The sequence below is a fragment of the Arvicanthis niloticus genome, chromosome X (genome assembly GCF_011762505.2).
Source record: "Arvicanthis niloticus isolate mArvNil1 chromosome X, mArvNil1.pat.X, whole genome shotgun sequence".
Taxonomy (NCBI): domain Eukaryota; kingdom Metazoa; phylum Chordata; class Mammalia; order Rodentia; family Muridae; genus Arvicanthis; species Arvicanthis niloticus.
This window is the reverse complement of record NC_047679.1, coordinates 116,428,323-116,443,919: the sequence shown is the minus strand read 5'-3', so window position 1 is coordinate 116,443,919 and position 15,597 is coordinate 116,428,323. Positions and strand designations below refer to the sequence as shown.

The 15,597-nt window shown below is 36.8% G+C and overlaps 1 protein-coding gene across 4 annotated transcripts in view; it reads left to right on the top strand.

Annotated features, from left to right (window-relative positions):
• Fgf13 (fibroblast growth factor 13) overlaps positions 1-15,597 on the top strand; it is a 493,390-nt gene that overhangs the window by 247,188 nt on the left and 230,605 nt on the right. The window contains exon 1 of one of the 4 annotated variants that reach the window (XM_034486123.2): positions 14,113-14,129. The exons of the other annotated variants lie outside the window; for them this stretch is intronic. The gene's annotated coding sequence lies outside the window, so the exon portion shown is untranslated. Of the gene's footprint in view, positions 1-14,112; positions 14,130-15,597 lie in introns of those variants that run through there. 4 annotated transcript variants of the gene reach the window in all.

Below are 15,597 nucleotides of genomic sequence, written 5' to 3'. Positions count from 1 at the left end.
CCATTCAAGTTTCCTTAGAATTCAAAGAATTCTTTGTTTAGCTCTGTACCCCAGTTTTAATAGGATTACTTGGTTGTCTGGAGTCTAATTTCTTGAGTTCTTTGTATATATTGTATATTAGCCCTCTATTGGGTGTAGGATTGGTAAAGATTTTTTTCCAAATTTGTTGGTTGCAATTCTGTCCTATTGACAGTGTCCTTTGCTTTACAGAATCTTTGCAATTTTATGAGTCCCATTTGTCAATTCTTGATCTTAGAGCATAAGCCATTGGTGTTCTGCTCAGGAATTTTTCCCTGTGCCCAAGTATTCAAGGTTCTTCCTCACATCTCTTAGTTTCAGTGTATCTGGTTTTATGTGAAGGTCCTTTATCCACTTGGACTTGAGCTTTGTACAAGGAGATAAGAATGGATCAATTTGCATTCTTCTACATGCTGACCTCCAGTTGAACCAGCACCATTTATTGAATAGGCTGTCCTTTTTCCACTAGGCAGTTTTAGCACCTTTGTCAAAGATCAAGTGGCCATAGATGTGTGGGTTCATTTCTGTATCTTCAATTATATTTAATTGATCTTCCTGCCTGTCTCTGTACCAATACCATGCAGTTTTTATCATTACTGCTCTGTAGTACAGTTTGAGGTCAGGGATGGTGATTTACACAGAAGTTCTTTTATTGTGGAGAATATTTTTTACTATCCTGGGTTTGTTGTTATTCCAAATGAATTTCCAAATTTTTCTTTCTATCTCTATGAAAAACTGGTGTGGAATTTTGATGGGAATTGCATTGAATCTGTAGATTGCTCTCTGCAAGATGGCTATTTTTACTATATTAATCCTGCCAATCCATGAGCATGGGAGATCTTTCCATCTTCTGAGATCTTCAATTTCTTTCTTCAGAGACTTGAAGTTCTTGTCATACAGATCTTTCACTTGCTTGGTTAGATTTACTCCAAGATATTTTATATTATTTGTGGCTATTGTGAAGGGTGTCATTTCCCTAATTGCTTTCTCAGCCTGTTTATCCTTTGAGTAGAGGAAGGCTACTGATTTGTTGAGTTGATTTTATATCCAGCCACTTTGCTAAAGTTATTTATCAGGTTTAGGACTTATCTGGTGGAAGTTTGGGGATCACTTATGTATACTATCATATCACCTGCAAATAGTGATATTTTGACTTCTGCCTTTCCAATTTGTATTCCTTTTGTTGTCTAATTGCTCTGGCTAAGACTTCCAGTACTATATTGAATAGGTAGGGAGAGAGTGGGCAACTTTGTCTAGTCCCTGATCTTAGTGAGATTGCTTCAAGTTTCTCTCCATTTAGTTTGATGTTGGCTACTGGCTTGTTGTATATTGCTTTTACTATGTTTAGGTATGGTCCTTGAATTCCTAATCTTTCCAGGACTTTTACCATGAAGGAATATTGAATTTTGTCAAATGCTTTCTTAGCATCTAGTGAGGTGATATTTTTTTCCTTTGAGTTTGTTTATATAGTGGATTATGTTGATGGGTTTCCATATACTGAATCATCTCTGCATTCCTGGGATAAAGCATACTTACTTGATCATGATGGATGATTGTTTTGATGTGTTCTTGGATTCAGTTTGCAAGAATTTTATTGAGTGTTTTTGCATTGCTATTTATAAAGGAGATTGGTCTGAAGTTCTCTTTGTTGTGTCTTTTTGTGGTTTAGCTATGAATGTAATTGTGGCTTCATAGAACTAATTGGTTATTGTTCCTTCTGTTTCTATTTTGTGGAATAATTTGAAGAGAATAGTTATTAGGTCTTCCTTGAAGGTCTGATAGAATTCTGCTCTAAAACTATCTGGTTATAGGCTTTTGTTGGTGATGACACTTTTAATGACTGCTGCTATTTCTTCAGGGGTTATGGGACTGTTTAGATGGTTTATCTGCTCCTGATTAACTTTGGTACCTGGTATCTGTCTAGAAAATTGTCTATTTCATCCAGATTTTCCAGTTTGGTTGCATATAGGCTTTTGTAGTGGGATCTGGTAATTTTTTAATTTCCTCAGTTTCTGTTGTTATTTCTTCCTTTTCTGTTCTGATTTTATTAATTTGGATACTGTCTCTGTGCCCTCTGGTTAGTCTGGCTAAAGGTTTATCCATCTTGTTGATTTTCTCAAAGAACCAGCTCCTGGTTTTCTTGATACTTTGTGTAGTTCTTTTTGTTTCTACTTGGTTGATTTCAGCCCTGAGTTGATTATTTCTTGCCATCTTCTCCTCTTGGGTGTATTTGCTTCTTTTTGTTCTAATGCTTTCAGGTGCTCAGTCAAGTTGCTAGTGTATGTTATCTCCAGTTTCGTTTTGTAGACACTTAGAGCTATGAGTTTTCCTCTTAGTACTGCTTTCATGGAGTCCCACAAGTTTGGTATGATGTGTCCTCATTTTCATTAAATTCTAAAAAGTCTTTAATTTCTTTCTTTATTTCTTCCTTGACCAAGTTATCATTGTGTAGAAAGTTGTTCAGTTTCCATGCGTATGTGGGATTTCCATTGTTTTTGTTATTATTGACCACTGGCCTTAGTCTGTGGTTATCTGATCAATTACAAGGGATTATTTAAATCTTCTTTTATCTGTTGAGGTCTGTTTTGTGACCAAATATATGGTCTGTTTTTGGAGAAGGTACCATGAGGTGCTGAAAAAAAGGTATATTCTTTAGTTTTAGGATAAAATGTTCTATAGATATCTGTTAAAACAATTTGCTTCATAACTTCAGTTAGTTTTGCTTTGTCTCTGTTTAGTTTCTGTTTCCATGATCTGTTCATTGCTGAGAATGGGGTGTTGAAATCACCCACTATTATTATGTGATGTGCAATTTTTGCTTTGAGCTTTAGTAAGGTTTCTTTCATGAGTGTGGGTGCCCTTGCATTTGGAGCATAGATATTCAGAATTGAGAGTTCATCTTGGTAGATTTTTTTCTTTGAGGAGTATGAAGTGTCTTTCCTTATCTTTTTTGATAACTTTTGGTTGAAAGTTGATTTTATTTGATATTAGAATTGCTACTCCAGTTTGTTTCTTGGGACTATTTTCTTGGAAAATTGTTTTCCAGCCCTTTACTCTTAGGTAGTGACTGTATTTGTTACTGAGGTGCGTTTCCTCTATGCAGCAAAATTCTGGGTCCTGTTTATGTATCTAGGTCTATTAGTCTAATCTTTTTATTGGGAATTGAGTCCATTGATATTAAGAGATATTAAGGAAAAATTATTGTTGCTTCCTGTTATTTTTATTATTAGAGTTGGAGTTATATTTGTGTAGCTATCTTCTTTTGGGTTTGTCAGAAGATTATTTTCTTGCCTTTTCTGGGTTGTAGTTTCCTTCCTTGTGTTGGAGTTTTCCATCTACTATCCTTTGTAGTGCTGGATTTTTGGAAAGATATTGTGTAAATTTAGTCTTGTCATGGAATATTTTGGTTTCTCCATCTACAGTGATTGAGGGTTTTCCTGGGTATAGTAGCCTGGGCTGGCATTTGTGTTCTCTTAGGGTCTATATGATATCCAGGATCTTCTGGCTTTTATAGTCTCTAGTGAGAATTCTGGTATAATTCTTATAGGTCTGCCTTTATATGTTACTTGACCTTTTTCCTTTACTGTTTTTTTTTTTTTACTATTTTTTCTTTGTTTTATTAATTTAATGTTTTGAGTATTATGTGACAGGAGGAATTTTCTGGTTTAGTCTATTTGGAGTTCTGTAGTCTTCTTGTATATTCATGGGCGTCTCTTTCTTTAGGTTAGGGAAGTTTTCTTCTATAATTTTGTTGAAGATATTTATTGGCCTTTAAGTTGGGAATCTTCACTCTCATCTATACCTATTATCCTTAGGTTTGGTCTTCTCATTGTGTCCTGAATTTCCTGGATGTTTTGGGTTAGGAACTTTTTGCATTTTGCATTTTCTTTGACAGTTGTGTCAATGTTTTCCATGGTGTCTTCTGCACATGAGATTCTCTCTTCTACCTCTTGTATTTCTGTTGGTGATGCTTGCATCTATGACTTCTGATTTCTTTCCTAGGTTTTCTATCTCCAGGGTAGTCTCACTTTGTGATTTCTTTATTGTTTCTACTTCCATTTTTAGATGGTTTTGTATACTTCTTTACCAGTTTGATTGTGTTTTCTTGTAATATTTTAAGGGATTTTTGTGTTTCTTCTTTCAGGGCTTTTACCTGTTTTACCTGTGTTCTCCTTTATTTCTTTAAGGGAGTTATTTAGATCCTTCTTAAATTCCTCAATCATCATCATGGGAAGTAATTTTAAATCTGAATCCTGCTTTTCTAGTGTGATAGGGTATCAAGGACTTGCTATGGTGGAAGAACTGGGTTCTGATGATGCCAGGTAACTTGGTTTCTGATGCTTATATTCTTGCGCTTGCCTTTCACCATCTGGTTAACTCTAGTGCTACCTGCACTCACTGTCTGACTAGAGACTGTCTGTCCTGTTATCTTGCTTGTGTCAGAACTCCTCAGAGTCCAGCTGTTTCTGTGATCCTGTGATCCTGAGATCCTCAGTGAAAGAGCTCCTGGGACTCAGGCTGCCTCTGAGATCCTGATATCCTGTGATCATGGGCGTGTTAGAGCTCCTGAGAGCCCAGCTTCCTCTGGGTGTTGTGGGATCTGGTGCAGTTCTATGATCCTGGGCGTGTTAGAGCTCCTGGGAGTCCAGCTTCCTCAACTGCTCTGAGTGCAGAGGATCTTCTGCTGCTCTGAGTACAGTGGTTCCTCTAGGATGGGTCAGGATATGGTGTCTTCATGGAAGCAACACAAGTGTACTTTTAGTGTGAGAAGATACCACTAAAACTATCTTCTTATTTTAGCTTGATAATTTTTATTTTTAAGATTGTGCATGAGAAAGACAAAATATCCTGAAAAACCTTACATGTAGTTTGATCAATTTTTAAAATGCTGAACTTTGTGACCTATTATTAAAACAGATTTGTTAGAGTTATTGATTCATATTTAATGCTAATTCTTTTTGTTAAGCTAATCTGTGCATAGGAAAGTTATCTGTTCATAGTGCATTTTTATGTATGTTTTTAATTTTTGTGTATTTTAAATTTAATAGGGCCATACTTTTCTTCATAGAGTGTCAAAATCTAATAGACACATGAAAATAATATAAAGAATTTGCACATATTGAGAGGAAAGAAGTGAAAATGTATCAATATTCTTTGGACTTTTGATGTCAAATGTGTTGTTCTTATGATTCCTCTCTCCCATCACACACACACACACACACACACACACACACACAGAGAGAGATATGGGTTCAATCCAGAATGAGGCTATATAAAATTTCTTACAACATTTAATTCAAGATGAGGCAATCACCCTTATTACTTATACTCTCATCATAGCTCAGAAAAATTGTTCACATGCTGAATGAGGGAGACAGAAGAGCTCCTTTTCTCAGTCAGTTCCTGCTGCTCCAAGACTTTGATTGCCATCACGAAGTGAGAAGGATATTTTTAATTAGAGAACTGAAAGCTGAATCTTATGTCATAGTGACCCATGGGATATGAAACACATACTCTCATACTTCCTGTACTAAAATACATTCATATCAAAGCAACTTGGGAAGGAAACTGAAAACCTCTGTTCACATATATCTCAGTCTATTTAATTTTCAAGATGATATTGCTCCCTTTTTCCTGTTGCTTTTGTACAATTAACAGAATTTTTGCAAAGTCATTATATACTATTAACTTTTTAATAAATCAGTGTCATCACATATTCTTTCTTGCTTTTTACCTTCTTCTTTTTATATAGCATCCTCCCTGGGTTTATGTCTTGTTTTGTTTTGGTAATTTAAAAATATTTTCATATATTATTGTAAAGGAATTTTGGTGTAGGAGTTAGGGCATCTTACCTGTGCTCAATTCTTAGCTCCTATGTGAACTTGGGCATATTCTTTTGACTTTGTATAAATTAATGTTCCTGTCTTTAAAAGAAATTGATGCAGCTTTATGAAAGCATTCAATTTATTGGAATAATGAAATTTTTATGCCTTTTGCATCTTTATGTTTCTCTTAATGATATGTTTGTCAGTATCAGAAAAAGAAATTTATCAGTATGATTCACTAAGTGGTAGGTGTTCCCCAACTTGTTGCTATGCACTTCTGATGGTAGTCAATTAGAATATAGTCCCTTCCTTTACATCATCATCCAGACATGTATGAAATTTTCTCTACTTTTTCTTCTGTGATCTAAATTCAACAGATCAGTTCTTGCAAATGGGTTCATTTCACTTGCCAGCTTCAATTAGTTTCTACACAACAGTAGTCTGTGTTCTGAACCATTGGGAGGAAGTGTTTATTTTTCTAATATGTACTTTAAAATCTCAGAGTGGCCGATATGTTACAAATTTGTGCTTCCAGGTCTGGGTAGTGAGATTGTCCAGTCATCTCCTGCTACCCTTATGATTGATTCACTGGGGATTGTGGAACAGATGTTGCCCTACAATCACCATGCCTTCTAAAACTACTTGTGCATCTTTGTCCATAACTAGCAAGACAAGCTGAGAGAAAGTACACAAATACTACAGAGCTGCTTGTTATGATCTAGGACAAGAATGTAGTTATATATGTATTCCTCTGAAATGGCACAGTGTAGATGTGATATGGTCACTGGAGGTATTTGGGTCAAGAAGAACTTGGAGACCACAGGACAATTAAATTATCTACCATTATTTTTGGGCATCCTGCATAGCAGATATTTTTTTTATAAGAACTCTATGTCATATCTAGTTGCTCTGAAAAATCCTATAATGGAAGTGCTTAAGAGTTTAGCTATTTTTCTAATGCTCATATGGCAAGAAGTACACTTTTAAAAATGTATGTATGGAAATTGATAAACATGATAGAGCGAAGTATATAATCAGCTTAAAGTTGTGAATATTTGGAATTTCTCACTCATGATTACCTCTAACAATAGATGAAAATATGCAGAAAGTATTAATGAGACTTTAATTCATGAATAAATAGCACCCCTTATTCCTCCTTTTAGTACTAAACAAAATGAAAAACAATATTAAGGTACATGGAAATGAAAGTATCATTTTAGTTTCATATTTCTGGCAATATGATGTGGAAATTATGGCTGAGGTCTGTGCCTAAGAAAGGAATATATGAATTTTTCAAGGAAACATTTCAAGCATGGTAAACAACTGATCTGTACATAACCAGTTTGTTCTATATATAGTGTGTCTGGTAATGATGATGATGAGGATCAATGGATTTGGCTTCTTCTTGAAGTAGACTTTGAATAAAGATTTGAGTGCAAATGATTTACTTAGGTGATTATTTCAGTTGGATCACTCTGGTAGTTTAAAAGATTCTGGTAATTTTGGAAATTATTTCAGCTAATTTGGGAGTTTTGGTAGTCTGGTAATTTGGGATTCAATTTCAGCAAGAGCATTCTCTTCTCCAACTTATTGATAAGATATAAGCTCTCAGTTACTGCCGTAACCCCATGCCTTCCTGCCTGCTGCCATTCTCCTCACCATGATGGCTGTGGAGTTACCCTTTGAAATTGTCAGCAACCCCCAAATAAATGCATTCTTTTCTAAATTTTCCTGGTCATGGTGTTTCTTCATAGATAGAAAAGTAACTAAGACAGACATTAATGGGGTAGGGAAATGATACAGGAAAGAATGGAATGTCACTCAATGCACAGTACAATAATGAACAGGTTTCAGCTATAGATAACTAGGACTAAATCATTATGGGGACTCTAGTGATGAGTAGACCTTAGATGTGGAAAACTGGAGCTGTTGGTTCTTCATTAATTCCTACCAGTTCTTAGTTAAGGTCCTCATCTAGGAAAGCCAACTCCTTGGCAATGAGTGAGTCTAGCCTTCTGCCTAGGCTACACAGGATCCTAGGTGATAGATTTAGTTCTGCAGGAAGAAATTGTAAGTGTTTGCAGTAAAGATATGCCCTTTGTCCCAGAAGTAATAGTGAGTACTGAGGGATGCAAACTGTAAAACATTTAATCTTAGACCCAAAATAAAACCAGAAATCACTCATCACATTTTTTGAGATTAACTAAGACTTTCCTGGTAGAAGCCTTCTATATTTTTTCCACAAGGAATCCAACAGGACTCAGTGAACAATTTATTTCTTTTGTTAAATAAAGGAAATACAAATATAATGTTTTCTTATTTTTCTATTTATAAGTGGAAAGTGAGGGTCCGAGATGAGGTTAGACCAAAAGGTCTTGGCTTTTACAAACCTTAAGAAATCATCTGTGGCTTTGAGTGATACCATTGTGTTCTCCTGGACCTTGATGTTAAAGAAACTCATAGACATTAGAGTATCTTTCACACTGGAAGCCCCAGTATTGCTGTCTCAAGAAAGAGAGACAGAGTCATTCAGAAAAGAGAGGTGTCCATTTTTAAGATATGAAGAAGGTAGAACAGACCCAGGAACTTGGCTTAGTATTGCATGGCAGGTAGCTGAGGCAGGTGATTAGAAAATTCATAAAATAGATATCTGTGTGAAAAACAATGGCAGCTCTGAGGCAGAGTGGTAAGAGCCATCTGGTCTGGTGTCCATTTTTGCTAGGTTTTAGCCCTTGGCTGATTGGTGTTCAAGGGCTCAGTAGGAGGTGGGGGTGGAGAGCTCTCTCAGCAGGCCTGCTGGAGGTAGATTCTCTAAGAGAACTGATTGATTTCTAATTAGTGACTAGAATTTGTCAAAGACATAGAGAACATTTCTGTGGCTCTTTGTAATTTCTTTATTTTTAAGACTTGGAAGAAGAGAAATTATCTCAGTGGTGGCCCTGCTTTCATTAATGAGGCATTTGCTCACCTGGCTGAAGCACTGTACAAATAAAACTAATCAGATAGCAGTAAGGACCCTCACTCAGGGTTGGTCTGGATGTAATCCTGTGGGGAAGATGTGTTGTTTCCATTAAATTATTTCTTCATGTTTAATACATCTTCAAAGCCCAACTCTGTAAAGTCAGTGTTATCTTATCTTTGCACTAGACCAAGAACAGGCTGCTGACTTCTTTCAACCATTAAAGGATAGCAAAACTGCTCAAATAATATCCTTATTAGTGGTGATTTGTAAATATTCCCTTTTCAATGTGTAATTTTTTTCCCTCTTTCACCTTGTTTATTGTAATTCTAGGCAATTTAATTCTTCAGATTTTCACAGGTCTAACAGTATCCCGACTATAATTGGGGTGTCTAAATAGTAGAAGCCTTTTTCTGCCCAGGTGCAAGAGAACAAAATCATAAAAAGGTCCTGTTCCTAAAAGGGGAATGATGCTGTCTGGTTGCAAATGTTTCTGAGATGTAATGAAAAAGGTAGTTTCTGTTTATTGCTGTGGTTTTGAATGAGCTGGTTTTGTTAGAGACTTGTTTTCTCCTTGTACAAGAACAACACAAGAACAAAAAGCTGGCTTTGAGGAAATGTCAAGGACAAGCACTGGGTGCAGCCAGAGTGAGAATCAGGCTGTCCTCTTCCAGAGCTCTTTTTGTTTCTGTGTTTGGTTGTTCTGGACAAATTTGAAGAACAATATACACACACTCCACAGGACATTAGTGGAAAGCTCAACAGTACCTAGATGGGAGACATTAACTCTGACATCTCTGTTGTTACACGGACCTATAACATTAAACATGCTTGCCCAACTGACTACCTTAAAGTAGATTAAATGGTTGCATGTTTCTAGAGGCTTCATACTTTAATTCACATACAATTTTCTTTCTTTGGTATGGTTAGCTGGCTTCATGATTAATACGTCTTCAGAGCCCAACTCTGTAAAGTCAGTGTTCTGTTCTCAGATTGGCCTCTCATTTGAATAGTGACCTTTAACATCTCCATGGTTCATTCCTTTTCTGTCTCCCATGTGGATCCAACCACTCTTGTTTAGCATGGTGAATGCAAAAGGAAAATGATTGTGAAAAGTTCAAAATGTAAATTGCCATGGAAACGTTATGACATCGATAAATTATGTATCCCCAGCAGATGATGAAGAAGACAGATTAACAAGATAAAACACTCCATTCATCAACCTTGAATTAATCAATCTCTGTCATCATAAATAGAACGGCTTAAAAAGAATTATAGGTCTGTGGTCATAATTTGTCTGGTCTAGTATATTTTTATGTCAGCCATGAACAGTTTTACAAAATGCTTCTTCTCCTGAAATATATGAGAATACTAGTCTCCAAGAGTCAGAAGCTGTTTGCTCAAGAATCTAGGATATCATCAGTCTTTCTTCCACCTATCCTATTGGAAGTTGGAGGCATATGTTATGTCTGGCTGTGAGTTGGACATTTATATATCCATTAAAACATACCAATCATTCCCAAGTAATTCCTAGAACAAGGCATCTTTCTTGAATGTCTCAGAGAAAATATATATTAGGAAAATGCAGTTCTTGGATTTATATTTTTATAGTAATGGTTACAGAAGTAGGCATATAGGTCAATAGATAGGTTCTTGCACTGAAACATAAAATATATGCTCTGGAGACCCTGAATATAAGATGTCCCCACGTGTTGGAAGAATACCAAAAACAAAAAACTCAGGATAAGTAATGAGATTGAGAAACACAAGGCATACATGCTATACAATATACATAGCAGAAGGTCTAACACTGCAGTGATATTTGAAATTACTGTAGCCATTCATTTCAATGTTCATAAACTACAGTATATTTTTCTAACTATGTTACAACATACTGGGTTGCCTTCAGTCCCTTCTCTTTGCATGACTTTAGCTGAGATTAAGAAATCTCATTTCTTTCTAGAATAAAGAAAAGATGAATTCAGGACTTACAGTGGCTTCTTCTTTTGTAGAGGGGACAGTTGTTTAGGGGTTCTTTTTTTAAGCTGATGCTTCCATTTCTTTTAGAGGTTTTGTTGCTGTTGTTTGCTTGGGTTTTTTTTTTTTTTTTTTTTTTTTTTTTTTTTTTTTTTTTTTTTTTTTTTTTTTTTTTTTTTTTTGCTAGGAACTTAAAATGTAGCCTAAATTCAGGATTGCCGAGAAACCGCAACCTTTCTTAATCAGCCCCTAGATGGCCACTGTGTATGCACATAGGCACTAATGCATATGTGTTTCATTTATTCGTTCTGTGTGATATATGTTATTTGTGTAGTACATGCACAAGAGTGTATGGGTACACATTTCTGTGCACATGCATGTGGGGAGCAGACAGGACAACAGGTGTCTTCATTGATTGTCTTTATTGTCTTATATCTGGGGACACTTTATTGTCCCCAGAGAAACTTATTGAACTGGAATCTGTTTAGGCTAGTCTGGTCTTCCAGCAAGCTCCTGAAATCCGGTGCCTCTATCTCCAGTGTTGTAGCTACAGGAATGTACAGTAGTGCTTGACTCTGTCTATGGGTGCTGAGGACATAAAGCCCAGGTCCTTGCACTTTTTAGCAGGTGTTCGTCTCACAGAGTCATCTCACAACCCCTGATTTTTTTCATTTTATTTTTGTAGTAGAGGTCTTATTATATATTCTGAGTTTGATTTTCTTCTTATCTTCTTAAATATACTCTTTTATTTTTATGTGACAAATCTTGCCAGTTGTTCAGGGTGCTGCTGGTATTTAAAAAGAAACTATCTTGTCATGAATGAGAGCCTTGGGCAGTAGCTTGCTTAGGGCCATTCTGACCTTGACTTTGACTCTTAAACCCCAAAGAACATTCCTAAACCCCAAAGAACAGATAATATCCTTAGGCAAATACAGGAAGATATGTAGTTTGTAGCTTGATCTTGTCTTTATACACTCTGAATGAATGAGCTGCTAGTCTCAAATAACTCCTTTGGGAAACTTGGCAACCTTAGTCTGCCCTGAGCTGTCTATAGGGCATCTTAAACATCTTCTAGATTCCATGATAAGCCAAGAAGTTAATAGTGTAAGAACTTTGTATGTGTTAACCCAATTTTTAAAACCCAGTCTTCCTGGATCACATTAGTTGTCTATGTGGATGCTAATTCACATACATGGATACCAAGTACCCAATAGTATGTTCATAATATTTTATTTCACTTAAATGAAATATCCTAACATAATCTTCTGGAACATGATGTGAGAGCTATATTTTATCCATTTTATTGAGGAAGAACATGGGATTCAGGTTATATATAGGACCTATCTAACACCTCCTTGCTAGCAAGTTATACCATTACAGGAATAACTTGTTGTTCTTCTACCTTGCTACCCTGATAGGCACAAGCCCTACCATTCATTGGCCTGCTGTATAGGTACAATGTTCTGAAGCATTGTTTTTCTATTATGTGTCTGTGATAATCAGAACCTGTGTTTAATTCTTTGACTTTTGGATGGGCTGGTACTGCGTCAATAGAGTGAAGTGAGAGGCTCCATTGGGACGTCACTCAGTGTCAAGGCCAGGGGATCGCTGTGCTTCAGCAGTCATATCCCCGTCTCTGGATTTAAAACAGTTCTCAAATAGGAGGAGCACAGACCCTAACATAATTACCACTTGCTTCATTCTGGATCTGTTTCCTCCTCTTCTACACCTACTCACAAACCTCTTGCTCTGTGTGAGGGCTGCAGTAGGAGCTTTGGCAGTACTAATTGTTATCTCTAGGCTCCAGGGACCAGGGAAACAGGACAACAAAATCCTTCTTATTCAAGAATATTGCATCTTTAACTTGCAGAAAAGCCATTTTAAGACAATTAGAAAATCAGAAACTCAAGCAAACCTAGCTATTCATTTTTTTTTCTGCACTGAGATTTCTGGAATAGCATTTAGCATGGCTTAGAAGATACAGGTTCAAATTCCAGTACCTGCTATGCATTTCTCCAAGGCTAAGTTTCATCCTGTGTAAAATGGAGATGATAATGGAAAATAATACTCAGTCCCGGTTTATAGTGTAATTGCAAAGATTAAATGAGATAACTGATGTACCATGTTACACATTTTTCCAATGAACACTTTATTGCAGAATTTGAAATAAAGCAATTGCTTCCACCAAAGGCAGATATTCTGAATAGTTTGTTACTAATCCTACACTTCAGGAGCAATAGCACTTCAAAATCCAGCATCAGGCCAAATGTGACTCACCAGCAAAGTAGAATAATACCTATGTGATTTTAGTTAGAGAAGTCAGAACTCTGCAGCACACAGTGACTCTGGTCATGGTGACTTGAAGGAGTAATAATGCCCAGTTTTTTAAATTGCCAGGTGTGAATAGGTATTTCACATCATAGAGCTGTAGAACTGAAGGTGTATTATCTAGGCCTTGCTTCTTCTTTTATAGAAAGTAAAGCTTAAGTATCCATGGAAGGGACTTTTCCTGTCTTCCAAATGCTATAAACAGTGAATAATAAAAAATGAGATTACAAATAAGATCTCTTATGTAAAAACAATATTTTCATTTGAGATACTTACTGGATGGCATCTTTGTCTGTCTGTCTGTCTCTGAATATGAAGACTAAGAACATACATAATTCCATTCCACAGACATACCACTATTGTCATTTTGGCAAAAGGAATTATTTCTGTGTCCTCTATGTGCATTTTATTTTGCCTACCAGAGCAAGCATATTAAACCCAAGTCTCTGATGAAACTTTACAGTATTTTCACAATATACCAGGATGAATTTCTCATCAGGTTTTGACATTTGATAAATGTTTAGGTTTTAAATTTTACAAAGGAAAGATCCCAATGGGCTCAAAAGATACACAACTCACTAATAAGAATTGTTTAATAATGAACACACACACACACACACACACACACACACACACACACACACACACGAAACAGTTTACAGGGATGACCTAAATCAGAGAACCAAATACAACCCCATCCTTACCCTCTAGAAACAGGCTCAGTGATATGCCCTCTATCTAAATATAGCCTCTAGGTTCATGCTCATCGAAGCACAGGAATAGGGCTGCAAATGCAAAGGCCATACAAGCTGCTTCCTACACTCAGCTCTGTTGATGTCAGAAGTGCAGAGCCTAGACACTGGGTATTTTGAATCAGCTTCTGTTTTCTCTACCAAGGCTGAATTGCTTCAACTCCAGCTGCAGCCTGCGTTTCCCTTTCCAGCCCACAAACTTGTTAACAGTTTGTGTCTGCTTTGTTTATTAGTAAGGAAGGAGGGGATGCTTGCAGATCAGAGCCTGAGGTAGGTCAAAATGTCTTTCTATCAGAGCCTATCTTAATGGGGCTGTGCTGGGAAGTGGGGAGAGTTCAGAAATCTTCCTGTTCTCCCCCATTCTCTTAGCTAAAATAGGCTAAGTTGTTTCCCAAGGCTTATCCTGTACTTCACTGACTGGCCAGTATTCCTCGGGGAAGCAGAAACTAACTACTGTCCTATCCAACTTGAATGATAAGTAAATGAAACGGAGAGCTAAGCAGCCCCTTTGTTACAAAGCACCTCAGTGAGGCAGGTGTCTATTTTTAGAAGAGAAGGAGTGGGGAAAGGTAAGGTTTATTCTTCGGGGATGGGCAGGTAGAATAACAATTTGCTAAAGTTTAACATTCAAGAATTTTTAGCTAGGCTCCAAAATGAGACTTTTTTGCCTGCCTTGGTGCAATGCTGTCAGCGTAATTGCACATCCCTGGGCAACCAGCACATGAACACCAGGAAAAGGAGACATGCAACCTGTGCCTTAGAATTGAGAGTTATGGGATCATGGTATAACAATTGCCTAGGAGATTGAATTAGGGGGAAAATAGGTAGCTTGATAGCCAGAAATATTGAAACCTCAGGTCTCAGCTCAAAACTCATCTTTAGTGAGCTCTGCTTTATCATGTCTTTCAACATAGCTATTTACTGACACAGGGTCCTTGCATTGGTGATGCTGAAAGGGCTTGTGCCTCTCCTATATGCCAAGGTTATTTGCCTTTTGGGGGTTCTCTCTCCCTGCCCCTGATAGAATGATATAAGGCTTAACCTATGCAAAGAGGTTGTCTCCTTTTCACAGACTCTGATGTTTGATGGTGTTGTTGATGGCCACCTGTCTGGCTTTATTCCATTGCACTTCTGGCTTTACCATTCCTGGGTCATCTGTCACCCTCGGTTGATACTTACTGGGGCTAGTGAGGCTCTTTTGGTGGCTGTGAACACTGTTGCTCCTTGGTACTTGTTTTTTCCTGAAAAATTTTTTTTGAGTTGTGAATCTTCTGGGCCCCTCCTTTCCTGCATGAGCCTCTCAAGTAGTAGTTTCAAGTTTATTTTTATTTTTTAATTTTTATTTCTTGTGTGTGTGTTGAATAACTACTGATAATATTCATTCCCAGACACTTAGGCTATCTTCAGGCTTTATAATTGTCTGATTCATCCAAACACATGCTTGTGCACTTGTAGTGCATGTGGTATTGTGTTTTATAAACAAACAAACAAACAAGCTTTTATTACACCCTCACCCTTTACATGCCATTACTGTTCTTCCATGAACATGTGATAATCTGGTTTAAAAAAATCTGTTTACTAATTCTTTCTATTGCCATTCTTATTAGAATGTGAAGGTCAAGAATATAGATCGCTGTTTGCATTCACTGTTCTGTTGCCAGGTCCTAGAGTGGTGCCCATTACATGTCATGTGCTCAGGAAATATGTATGGTTCAAATTGATGAATGAATGTGTGAAT